We start from the raw sequence: 13,441 nt of genomic DNA on the forward strand, positions 1-13,441 counted from the left end.
CACCCCAGCAACTTGTCCAAATGCTGGCAGCAAAGCTTGAGATGGAATTCAGGGCTCCTGAGCCCCAGGGCCTGCTTCTTTCTCCACACCACGTGATTTTCTATATATAGAAAAATCCACACATTTGTGTCCCTCAGGTTTCAGTGAGTGACCTTGCCTTGTGCTCTGGGAGGTGTTTGGAGGCAGGCAGAGCAGTCTGGAAAAGCTTGAGGTCCTTGAAATAATAGTCTGAAGTCAGCTGGCCATTCTCCATGGAGCACTGGGGGCTCATTTCTGCCTCTTATCTTCCCAAAGACGAAGACCTCCAAATAGCCTTTCCCAGCCCTTCTCTGTAAGGCCTGGATCTTACATTGGTTACAAGCTGTTTCGGGATTCGTGCTTCATTTCCTCAAGGAGAACCAAGGTCCTGGAGGGCGAGCAGCCTCTTTTCCCCTTGCTTGGCTCAGTGACACATAGTAAATGCTCAGCAAACTTCGCTGGACCAGATGCACGCTCGCTGGGTGAGGAAGCTGCGCTCTCTAAAACACACCAGAGGTGGCAACGAGGTCCTGGGCTGACTTTTTCACAAACATAGGAATTTCCCTCAAGGTGGATCTTTTGCAGGACCTCTCGGGTGGCCCGTATGCTGACCCCATGTTGCAGCGAGCGGGCAGAATCTCAGGACACTCTTGGAACGCGTCTTTTGGAAACGATTTGGGCATGTCTTTGGATTAGCCGCAATGTTGGCAAAACTTCACCTTTGAAGGTATACTAGGAGATCGGAAATGGCTAGGTCATTTGAGGCCAACACTTATGAGAAAGGTTAATAATCTGGATAATGCTATTTTTGAATATGTAAACAAATACAAAAGTTAAATGACGATAAAGCCACTCACTAGATTTTTCATCATGCTTCATATTATTTCTTGAAGAAAAAAGGTGCAGTCAGATATGTCTTACTGTAAACCAAGCACCATGTCTCACCAAACATCTAAATGTCGATTTGAATATGCCTCCAATTCCTTGAGGTCAAGGATGTCATCTTCACCTCTGTCCCTCCTTAAGACACAGCGCTTGGCACGTGGTCAGTGCTCAATAAGAGACTTTTCAATGAATGAAGGCGCAAATGACCTTGGCTGCATTAGACAAAATCAGCATAATTATTTCATAGCAGTGTGCATATGTGTGCATTTATTCTTAGAGCCTAGTGTGCACTGTCACAAAAGGAGGCTGAGAAGAATCACTTTTTAATGACTCACCATCACTCTGGGGCCGGTCCTCAGGAAGGACCTACCTGGGCAGCTCTGCCTGGCAATCTCTCACACAGGTGCAGCCTGCCGTTGGCTGGGGTGCAGCCTCACCTGAGAGCCAGGCTGGGGCTGGAGGACCCACCGCCCAGGGGGCTCCATCACCCGGCTGGCAATTCAAGGCTCCTTCGTGCGTGGCCACCTCCACGGGGCTGCCCGTGACTGATTTCCCTGGGAGACGTAGGTAGGAGCCACCACACAAAGCCTCTGAAGACCCCACTCTGAAGGTCTCCCCTGTCACCTACACCACACTTTTGGTCGCGCAGGGCTGGTCTTCATTCAAAGTGGGCAGAGAGTGCCCAGGGGCAAAATCCTGGGTTGTGGATGGGGCCATCCTGGAGGCTGCCTCTTCCTCTCTTGTTTCACTCTACATGTTCTGCAGCCCCCACAGTTCACCAAGGACTAGGTTTTTTGGTACTGGGATGCAATGGTGAAAAAGGCAGGTGCTGTCCCCAGGGGTGCTCGCTGTCTTGGAGGAAGAGCCATGAGTAGCATGGTCTGACCCCAGTGTGTTAAATTGGAGGGGGAGGATGCAGACAGACCCAGAGGAGACCCCACTAAGCTGACCCTGGGGCTGCTCCAAGGGACTCACATGAGTATTTGGGAAGAGACAGAAGGGAAGATGCCTTGAGAGAGGGGATGTTCTGGGGCAGAGGCACGGAGGCACATCTGAATACCATGTGTTCAGGGGGGCTGCAGGGGTCTGACACGATCACATGCCAGGAGGCGTGCGCAAGGGGCTGACCTCCAGGCCAGATCACGTGGGGAAAGGTCAGCTGGGGTCAGACCCCATCAGAGAAGGCAGGACTGGATCTGTGCTTTGGGAAGATCGTTCAGTAGGAGGTAGAAGGTGGATTCAGGAGAGACCAGACAGAGGGGGTGGGTCTGGAGCAAGACCCTGGGACAGAGTCCCTGAGGGCTTAACCCAGAGCCCCAGGCGTGTCTGGGCACCCGGGAGGGCTGGGGAGCTTAGGAGGCGCCGGTACATGGGCCGCCCGTGGGTGGGCTGGGGAGCTTGGGAGGTGCAGGCGCGTGGACCGCCCGCAGGTTGGGAAGGACCGGATGCTCCAGCAAGTGTGTAGGCGATTAAGCCGGTGCCCAGCACTCCGGTTCAGGTTTGGGGAACTGCATAGATCTCCATGGGAGTGCAGACCGTGCTGGCTGGTGGCGAACGACACAATTCAAAACCCACACACGCTTTCTCATCTGTAGAGGGAGGGGATAGTGTTTTCTATTTTCCCCCAAACATTTTGTTTCTATTTTTAGATAACTGTTTTTCTGTCTGAGAAGTGAGTAATTTGAATAAAGATATTTACACTCGGAGGTTTTCTTAGTACTTCCAAACAGAGACATATGTGTAAATGCTAAACAGTAGCTTCACATCAAACCTTCCTGCCTTTCTAACGTTCTGTACTGGGGGAACCCGCCATGGTGTTGGCTTTCCCATTCTACCTCAAACAGAAGGACTTCCTGGGCTCTGAACCAAATGTAAGTGTGTTACCTAGGTCACGGAAAGGGTGGCCAGGTTGAAGAAAATAAAAATATGGGCTACCCAGTGAAATTTGTATTTCAGACAAATAATATTTTTTAGTGCGTAAGTATGCCCTCACAATATCTGGGAAGTGCTGAAATTTTCTCTCTTCCTAATCTGGAATTCAAATTTGAATTGGGCAAATTTGAAAACTTTACTTGACAGCCTTAGACTTGGGACATTTCTTCCGGCGACTACTGGGCATCCTTGTGACAAGCAATCACTTAAGGCCTCTAAGCAACATAGTGAAACGCGGCTGGCGCGGCGCTTGACACGCAACAAGTTCCTGAGTAACTGTGAGGCGTTTGGAGAAGTGGTTTGCCATATTGAGGACAATTCAGCCGCTGCTGTGACACGAACTCAACTCCATCCTTCATGACCAACAACAGAAGTCCTGCTGACACGCCCTCTGTCGCACCGACGCCTCGCGACGGCCTGCGGCTCCCGGCAGCTTCAAGACCCGTGGTCATTTTCGCTCCCTCAGACATACACCCGAATAAACAGGGGAGACTTGTGCTTCGTCTTGAAGGTCAAGGGCCTGGGACTCTGTTTGGGCAGAGCCAGGCCCTGGCGGGCGGGGCTCTCTGGCGTGGATCCTCAAGGGTCAATCAGGTCACAGGGTCTTTAACGTGAGCGCAAGACGTCTCAAGGGAGGTGAGGACGTGGAGACCACACGGAGCCTTGGGGACTGAAACTGGTTTCCTGAGTTGCCCTCTGAAGCTGAAGCTGCGGGGCTCCTCTGTGAGGGGAGCTGCCCGAGGCTGGAGCCCGGACCCTGAGCAGAGCTGCTGTGCCCCGTGCGTGTCTGCAATTGTGAACACACCCTGGGTCCCCCTCATCCCCTCGCCCCTCCTTGAGGCCCCCAAGGCGCCCCCACCACCTCCCCCGAGGGACTTCAGGTAGGGGCCGCCTCAGAGGAGTGAATCAGGAAGTCTGACCACTTGACCTTGGTCTCACGTCCCTAGTCAACTGGAACAAACGTGTTCAAAAAGCAAAAACGACAGACCCATAACTGAGACCAAAATCCTTTGTGACAACATTGACTCGTATTTCCCATGGGTTAGATCCTTGCTCTTCAAAGTGTGGTCCCCGGACCACCAGCAGAGGCCTTACGTGAGAGCTCCTTAGATGTGCAGGCTCTCGGACCCCACCTCTTGTGTACTGAGTCAGACTTACATTTTGATGAGATCCTCCTGGGCACGGAGGAGTTTGAGAGGCCTGGTTTGGGTCACTGTGTTTGATGGTAGGAAGAAGAGAGCTCAGGGCACCTCCACTCTGACCCCTCGGCTGTGGCTGCCCAGGATGCCCTGTCTGTTAGAGCCCTGAGCCCAAGTGCAGTGCCCATGGGACACACAGAGGGGCTCTTCTCCATGTGGGAAATGTCACCTACCAATTATGGCCCTTGGGCTTCTCTGATGGCTCAGACTGTAAAGAATCTGCCTGCAATGCAGGAGTCTGGGGTTCCATCCCTGTGGTCAGGAAGATCCCCCGGGGAAGGGAATGGCAACTCACTCCAGTATTTTTGCGTGGAGAATTCCATCAACAGAGTCCACAGGGTCACAAAGAATCAGACATGACTAAGGACCTAATGTTTTCAATTATGGCCAAAGTCGATCAGGCCAACCAGCCCAGGCAGAGCTCAGGCTCTCATTTTATAAAGAAGAAAATACTGAACGAGCAGGGGAAGTAAACAGCCAAAGGTCAGACAGCTGTCCAGGGGCAGATGGATGGAAGGTCAGAACCCAGGTTTTCTGACTCCCATCCCAGTTTTCTTGACACTCCACCTAGAAAAAAGGAAGTCGCAAGAATGCAGCGTCTCCCTGGTGCTGTCAAAGGGTCTTCAGTCGTGCTCTGAACAAAGAACAGAGGCTCCATGGTGAGCCACGGGAGAGAATAAACATCACACTTTAGCTCCAAGGCCCCTGCTTGGGCCACTGTGGATCCAGCAAACCTCCTCACCTGAGTGTGAAATGGCAAAGCCAGAGGCGTGCACGTTATGTGTGTAACAGCCTTGTTCTCGAAAAGTGCACGGAAAAGTCATCTTGTTTTAGAGACATTCCAAGTGTCAACTGTGCTGCATAAAGCAGAGATGCAATCATAAAGTGGATTAATTGCCTATAACTTTCTGCGTAAGAACGACTTTGTAGGTTTGGATTTCCTGCCACCGAGAGTAAGTCAGGACGGCAAAGGGAAGGCAAAAAGGAATCTGGGGTGGGAATAAATGCTGCCAGGGTACTTCGGGGACTTCCCGAAGCTCTTTGTGACGCCCAGCGTTCTCCTCAGATCCCACCTGGCTGCTGCAGACACGGGGGGAGTGTGCCTTCCTGAGCCCAGCCCAGAGCTGTGCCTCTGGGTCCATCTGACTCCTAGGAAGACTCGGAATTCTGCTTCTGCAAGTCCTATGCACTATCCACCTCACCACAAAGCCACCGTCAAAATCCTGCTTTTGAGCTGGTTGGACGAGCACTGGTATTCCGAAGGCCACTCACGGTTGCAGATGCTTGTCCGCAAAGCTCATCCCTCGCTGCTCAGGGGACACTTGTCCAAACACCGAGGATGCCGCTAAGGAAGCGGCCATGTTGGTCTCCGGCCCTGGGCTGTCTGAGCTTCTCCCCCATTTCAGGGTCTTCTCGAATTCCTTCCTCACACCCCCAGCCGCATCTGTCAGCCCAAGAGATTGCTGCTTCTTGCCGCCTTTGTGAGATTTAAAAAGCTTCCCATTCTTCCTTTGAGACAGAGGAGGAAGGCCCATCTTGGCGTTTCTTTGCAGAATGAAGGAGCGGCCCCTTTCAAAGCTCTCGGAAAGCTTTCAATAGAGGGTTTAAGGCTGGACAGAGGAGTACATGTGATTCTGGGCTTAAGATGTTGTCCTCGGCATTAGACCCCAAGAAACCCAGCGGATGTTCCCATTGTGTCCTGGAAATTAAATGCGTCAGCCTTTGCCCCTGAAAAATATTTGCTTAATGGAACAGAGTTACCAGTTGGGCCGACCCGGCTGGGAACTGACCTGCCCAGCCTTTCCTGAGGACTTGATTCTGTTGACAAGAGAGAGCACCGTGTTGAGCGGCATCCTGTGTCACGTTGCTGATCCACAGGCGACTGTCCTAACCTCCCCTGGGGCAGGCTGAAACGCAGATGAAGGCGGACTCCCGGGCTCCCATCTCTTAGGTTACCTGTGGGCACTGCTGCTCCGGCTCAGCGGTCCGCAGGCGGTGCTCGGCCTCACGCGAGTGTCAGGCCTCCGCTCGTGGATAAACCAGCCTACACCGTGTACTGGCAGTCGGCACGACCCGTGCATGCAGCGCTCGGACGCTGTGTGAGGTGCTAGTGCCAGGGTCTCCCGTCTGTGTTTGGGGCAAAGAAACACACATTAAGTAACTGGCAAGGTCACAAGCAGCTGCTGACAAGGTGTGGATGACAAACCGTTTGGCTCAGCTTTGCACATGAGGTATATTGTCTAAATCGGGGCTTGGGAAGCATCATCATTGGTGAAGGGCCAGATAGTAAATATTTTAGGCTCTCCTGGTGAAATAGTCTCAGTCACAGCTAGTCACCTTTGCACTCCTCCTGCAAAAGCAGCCATGTGTTAAGTGACTCAGTCATGTCTGACTCTTTGTGACCCCATGGACTGTAGCCTGACAGGCTCCTCTGTCTCCAGGCAAGAATACTGGAGTGGGTTGCCACTCCCTTCTCCAGGGGATCTTCTCAACCCTGGGAAGGCACCCGGGTCTCCTGCACTGCAGGCAGATTCTTTACCATCTGAGCCACCAGGGAAGCCCAAAGGCAGCCATAGAAGCTGGCAAATGAGAGCCCATGGCTGTTCCAATAAAACTTTGTTTAAAAAGTAGGCAGCAGGCTGGATTTGGCCCAGGCAGCACTGATATATTTAGCAACTAAAAATCCAGGGAGCCCAACGGAATTTGGATTTCAGATAAATAGTGAATGCATTTTGTTCCGAATATTGTATGCGGTCCACTTAGCCCGGGCATTCTGCGGTTTGTCTGGTGGGGACCCTGAATCTTGTAGGTCGTGGATTTGAATCAGTGGATATTTTGACTAAGTCAACTGTGACTTCTGGCCTTCAGTCACACCCTTTCAAACCTGGGGAAGATGAAAGAGATTTTTCAGATGGGAAAATTGGGTCCCAAATGGGAAGAGACTTCCCCAAGCCCCACAGCTGGTTGGGACAGTGGCCCAGCGCAGGACCCCGATGCTCGCAGCCCAGAGACCCTGTGCCCGGACAGAGGAGCCCTGAGGTCAGACCGGTCAGGTGTTGGGCCTCTGCTCAGCCTGCTAGGAGCCATCCGGTGTCCTGACCTCCACGGACAAAGGCCTTCAAAAGCGGGGCTTTGGGGCAGCTCTCCGTGAGCCGGCACGTTTGTCCCTTCCTGTTCTCAAGGATAAAAGTAGGTGACTTCTTGGTGAGGGCACAAATGCTCACCCTCTGTCATTTGGTGGCATCATTCCCAGACAGTTTCAGACAGCGGGAATCAGGCCCAGTGTCACTGACCTCATATTTTTAACCTCAGATATATGTATACAAGCTTATACTTATATAGTCAGTGTACACATGTATTCAGGGTAAAGTGAAAGTCGCTCAGTTGTGTCTGACTCTTTGCGATCCCATGGACTGTCCATGGAATTCTCCAGGCCAGAATACTGGAGTGGGTAGCCTTTCCCTTCTCCAGGGGATCTTCCCAACCCAGGAATCGAACTGGGGTCTCCCGCATTGCAGGTGGATTCTTTACCATCTGAGCTATGGGGGAAGCCGATTCAGGGCAAAAAGTATTTATTTAAAGTCTCAATGCGCCTCTATCCTTGGTGCTGGCAGGACACAGGGCATCCACTGGGGCTGGAGGGGCCTCGTCGCCTCCTTCAGGATGGACACATGAGCTGGACAGATATCGGATGGAGAGAGACACGAGTCTTGATGAAGAGGCCTGAGCTCTAATCCCAGCAGCAGCGCCGACCAGCCACTGAGCTTCTGCAGGGCTTCTCCTTCCTCATCTGTAGAACCGGGAGGAGGGCACGCTTCTCGCACCGCAGGCCACGTGTGCACATGGCTCCGAGCCTCCGACTGGCACATGGCCTTTCACACATGCGTCTCCTTCCTCGTCCCTGAGTGTGCCCGGCAGTGCCCACCCCACCCACGCATGGGCACTTACTCAAGGAGCCGGGTGAGGGAGGTCCCCTCTGACTCGCCCTGGGGCTCTGTGACGCTCAGGTGGCAGGACCGGCGGGCCCTCGGGGCAGAGGAACGTGGAAGCTGGCTGAGGAGTGCAGGGGGGCTCGCACTGCTATGCACAGACTGTCTACATCTTACCTTCTCTATGATGAGGGAAACACTCCGAAACATTCAATACTTAGGGCAAAATCATGGGTAGTTAATACTTGAAAAAAGCTCTCTGATCTTTCCTCTCCTCTTAAATATTTCTAACCAGGTCTCTGGATCTCCAGCGAGGACCTCTGAAATGCCTGGCTGGAGCGCCGTTTTCCGTATTTGGTGCCCGGGGAGGGCTGTCGGCATTTTGGGGTCCTCACTTTCCATCACTGTTCACAAACAATTTCCAGGGCTTTGTCTGCTCGGGTGATAGGAACACTGGGGAATGCAAAATATTTGGACCTTGTTTGATTTTCTACTTTTTGCCAAGTCTTCCTCCCCCCTCCCCACCACATTCTTCAAAGGATAAAGGGCACATTAACAAGCTCTTCACTGATGGTGACAATTAGGGGGAATCTGTGAACTCAGATCTGCCAATTGCCTTCATTACTCGGGAACTGACAGTTTGCTTTTCAGTCTTCTTTCAAAACAGCGCTTAACGTAAAGCCGGCCCGTCCTGCCGGCCGGAGGGATTTTCTGAATCGCAGATTTGTCTTTTAAGCAGCGAGCCGAGACAAGGTGGATGCTCTTAGAGAAGGAAGACGGGTTCCCCAACAGCTCGGACTTTGGGGTCGCTTGTTTCCAGCAGCCAAATCCAGGCACATGCGCCTCCTTGCAGCAACTTGTGCTGAACGTGGGGATTAACCACGAAACGAGGGAACCGAAGCCAAGGCCTGGGAACGGGCCGACTCGCCAGGGGTGTACCTCTCTGTGTATTGATAACTGGGTGAGCGGGCAGGTGGTTGGAATCCGAGAAACACCCTTGAGACTACCGACCCACCCTGCAGCGGCCCCAGGCATGGCTCAGCGGGGGTTGTCGGGGGCGGGGGCTGTCGGGGGCGGGGGCTGGGAGCTTCTCTGCCCCAGATTTTGAAGAAGGGAGCCAACAGGCCGCCTGAGCTGACCTGCCCACCCTCTGCATCCCTCTCTCTTTGGCTCTGGGACTCGACTGGCCGCCCTGCATTGTGGCATCTATTTTACTGTCTATGTATCAATAATTGGCTCAAAGTTTCATGTTAATTGGGTGGGATCTTCCTTGCAGAGTGATTAGGTTCTGAGCAGCCTGAGACTTAGGTACAGTTAATTCCCCTCTGAGACCCCCCCACCCCCCATCATTGACAACACTAGATCAAAAAACATCTAATTAGCACCCACGTCCGCCTTCCTGGGAAGTCGTCGCTCACTTTCCCTGGAGGAAACTGATTCCTGAACTTGCCGTCCCTGGGGAATGTTTCTCCTCCTCAAAGCACGTGACTAGGGAGATGTGGTGTCCAAGACGCCTGCTTCCTTTCTAAAGTCAGAGGGAACGTGGTCAGGAGGGGCGTCGTCTCCTCAGCCCCGCCACCCACACTCGCAGCTCCAAGGACACCCGCTCAGTCCTACTGGTGTTGGGGCGCGTGTGTTAGTGGGCATGATTTGCTCAGGAAAGTGGTCAATGCTCATGCATGGGGCGGAGTTCTTGGTACTTCAGACAAAGATACACGGCCGGGTTGGGGGTGTGTATGTGTATTATACGCTGATTCAGAACATGGTGTGTGTGCTCACGTGTGTGTCTTACTGCTGACACAGAACTCTATGTACACGTGTGTGTGTGTGTATGGGTTCATATCTCTATTTTATAGCTGAGGACAGCAGAAAGCTAACCGCTCGCTGCTGCTTACCTGAAAGGTTAGCTAATGGCTAGCACCAAGCACTTACCCCAGTCCCAGGAAACATGCCCCTGGGGTCTAAGCACACACAGCCCTGCGGTGGCTTCTTCCTGTGAGTGCGGAGGAGGGAGCTGGGGTGTGGATCAGAGAGCCTGTGTTGGGCTGTGGGCTCGGGGAAGCCCCAGGTGGCCTGCTGGGGACCCGCCTGCAGAGTCTCCTCAGGGTGCAGCAGGACCCCCTTGCATCTCGTTATCCCGGGCCCCCTCCACTGGGGGTGGGGCTCGGGTGGCCCTCCAGCTGTGGTCGTCCCCAGGGAGCGTCTTCTGAAGCTACATCCTCCTGGAGCAGCAGGTAACCTGGAGCCCCTTCCCCAGGGAGTCACCTGCTGCGGCGGGAGGGCTGGTCCCCCATCACCCACTCACGTCCTGGTCACAGGTCCTGTCTCTTTAGGGGACTTTGAATCCATCTCTGATAACTCATCTGAACGTTGCACGGCCTCACTTTCTGAAGGCGCTTTATTCCCAACTTCCAGCCTCATTGACCTCATAAGCGACTTTTAAAATTATTCCCTGATCCATGCTCGTTATTGTCAGCACATAGAGAAAAAAGTAGATAGAAGAAAATCCTTAAGTCTAGCATCTAGAGAAAACCATAATTAAATAACATTTTAAGTTGTGTGAAATTGAACATAAGACTTCCACAAGCCACTGTTCCTTTTCCAAATCCTGTCTCTCCTCCTTCTTGTCAAGCAGAAGAAGCACGTGCTCTGCACTCAGGATGTCTTCAACACACATGTTACATGTACGATCCCCACTCCTGTGTTAAATCAAAGGACCGACATCCCGGAGTAGTGGCAGATTTTCATTGCTTTTAATTTTTTAATTACCCTACTCAATCTTCTTTGTGGCTCCTGGGATAAAACTAAATTTCTCAACTTGGGAATCAAATTGCTTCCCGGCAAATCATTTATCTTTTGAGCCAGTTACACCCCACTCGCTATATACTGAGTTTTGCTTACTAATGTAGCAATTCCTGCCTCCTTGAATAGGCAGATACTTTAGATTTGTGGAACAGAAAGCTGTTTCACACTAGGGTTTGCTTTCCGCTGAAACTTAGGCATTTGCTTTAACTTCTCAAGGTCCGAGCTGTCTCGGAGGCTTCACAGAGATAACACACAGCCCCTGGCAAACACCAGGTTGGGGCAACCATCCTCAGGATTGCCACCTCCTTGCTGAACTACGTAATGACTCTGCGTGTTCTCTCCGGCTTTGAGAAGTGAAACGAAAATGTCCAGGTTACTCCATTAATAGCTAACAATGGCAAAACACATTTTCTGTTGGGCAAATATAAAGGGAGGTGGCTCAGATGGTAAAGAATCCACCTGCAATGCAGGAGACCCGGGTTCAATCCCTGGGTCAGAAAGATCCCCTGGAAAATGGAATGGCAACACACTCCAGTATTTTGCCCAGAGAATTCCATGAACAGAGGAGTCTGGCGGGCTACCGTCCATGGGGTTGCAAAGAGTCAGACAACGACTGAGCGACTAACACTTTCAGTTTCAAATATAAAGAGGAGGACTTCCCTTTGATAAAGAAAATGGATTTCTTCTGATGGTTTTTGAGCAATGGATACAGGCAGTGCTTGGAAAAGCAAGAACCATTGTAAACTGACAGCCTTAAAGAAAAGTACCTGGGAAACCATTTCAGCAGGAGAGGCACAGACCAGCGTCCGCAAGATGGAGCGAGCGTCCTCCGCAGATGCCCGCCCCCGCTCTCCAGAGACGCACATTTGTCCGTGGGAAGGTGCCGTTTCTTGGAACAAATTCATGATGAAATCAAATGGTTTCTTAACTTGGCAATTCGTTGGCATGAACAACTAATGTGTAGGCGGTGGTAGACATTAAAAGCCAGAAATATGCGCCTGCCTTGGTCCACACACCTGCCCAGTGCATCGGCAGGAGCAGGAGGGAGCCTAACCCCGACCCCCTGTGCTGGGATCTTCTGCAGGTGGGTGGTGTGTACACTTGATTCAGACGAGCTGACCTGGGGGCACCTGCACTTTCCTTCACGTCACCTTGAAAAGAGTGTCATTGGCACTCTCCAGAAGACGGCGTTCTAGAACTTCCCAGCAGGCCTCCTGGGGCCCCGTTCACCACGGCACCTGACCAGCTCCCTGAACATCCCTGGAGGATGGCAGCGTCTCTTCCACTTCCAGAACAATCAACAGCAAGAGAGCCACGCGAAGGAGGTTCCGCGAAAGAGGGAAGAAATGGAGGGCAAGAGCCACTCCTGTCTCAGGACAGCCCCTCGGATATCCTTTCCTCCATGGAGGTGAAGAAGATGCAGGCGCCGTCTCAGTGAACGGGCTGATCTCCTCCCTTACATCAGCAGCAGCCCCGGGGCTTCACGCGGCCTTTCTAACTAGATGATCATCTGTCTGGCGGATGTGGAGGCGTTTACTCTCAGTTCATTGAGTAGCTGTTTTTGTCCTTACTGATGGCTCTCGGCTCCAAAGGGCAGCCTTTATATGAAGGCCTGGCAGCCTCCTGTCCCCAGCTTTCTGCCCGCACAGCTGGATTCCACCGCCGACCCCTGGTAATTTCCTCCAGCCTCAGACTCCAGCTCCGGCTGGGCAGAGAGCGGGAAGCAGCTGGAACCCAGCTCCCTGCCCCTCTGGGCTCTCTCCGCCGCTGGCTCCTGCCCCGGGGACCATCCTCTGCTGCCTCACCCGTCTCACTGAACGAGTTCCCCTCTGCTCCCGGGGCACATCGGTCACTGGAGCTGGGTGTCCGGCCTCCGCCCTGGGGAGGCGCGCCCAGGTCCTACTGTTTCGCTGACGTGGAAGTTCTGCTTCGTGCCTGCGGGGCCGGACTGTGTCCCTCCCAGAACATGTCCGAGTCTAGACTCCGTATCTGTGAACGCGACCTTGTTTGGAAATAAGGTTGTTGCAGGTGTAACTGAGGTGAGGTCATGCTGGAGAAGGGTGGGCCCGAACCCAGCAGGACCGGAGTCCTTGTAAGAAGAGAGAGGGGTGGGGAGCGGGCAGACGAGGGGAACAGACTTATGAGGAGGACCTCACATGACCCTGAAGGTGGAGACTGGGGTGACGTGTCCACAAGCCAAGGGAAGCCAAGGCTGCCACACACACCCCCGCTGGAAGACACAGGGGCCCCAGAGCCTCTGGCAGGAGTGGTGCCCTGCTAACCCCGGGTTATTCATGCTTTTGACCTGTGGTTGGAGAAGACTCTTGAGAGTCCCCTTGGACTGAAAGGAGATCCAACCAGTCCATCCTAAAGGAAATCAGTCCTGAATATTCACTGGAAGGACTGAGGCTGAAACTGAAACTCCAATACTTTGGCCACCTGATGCGAAGAGCTGACTCACTGGAAAAGACCCTGATGCTGGGAAAGATTGAAAGCGGGAAGAGAAAGGGATGACAGAGGGTGAGATGGTTGGATGGCATCACTGACTTGATGGACATGAGTTTGAGTAAACTCTGGGAGTTGGTGAAGGACAGGGAGGCCTGGTGTGCTGCAGTCCATGGGGTCGGAAAGAGTGGGACACAACTGAGTGACTGAACTGAACTGGACCCCTGC

Source organism: Bos javanicus, chromosome 4, assembly GCF_032452875.1.
Source record: "Bos javanicus breed banteng chromosome 4, ARS-OSU_banteng_1.0, whole genome shotgun sequence".
NCBI lineage: Eukaryota > Metazoa > Chordata > Mammalia > Artiodactyla > Bovidae > Bos > Bos javanicus.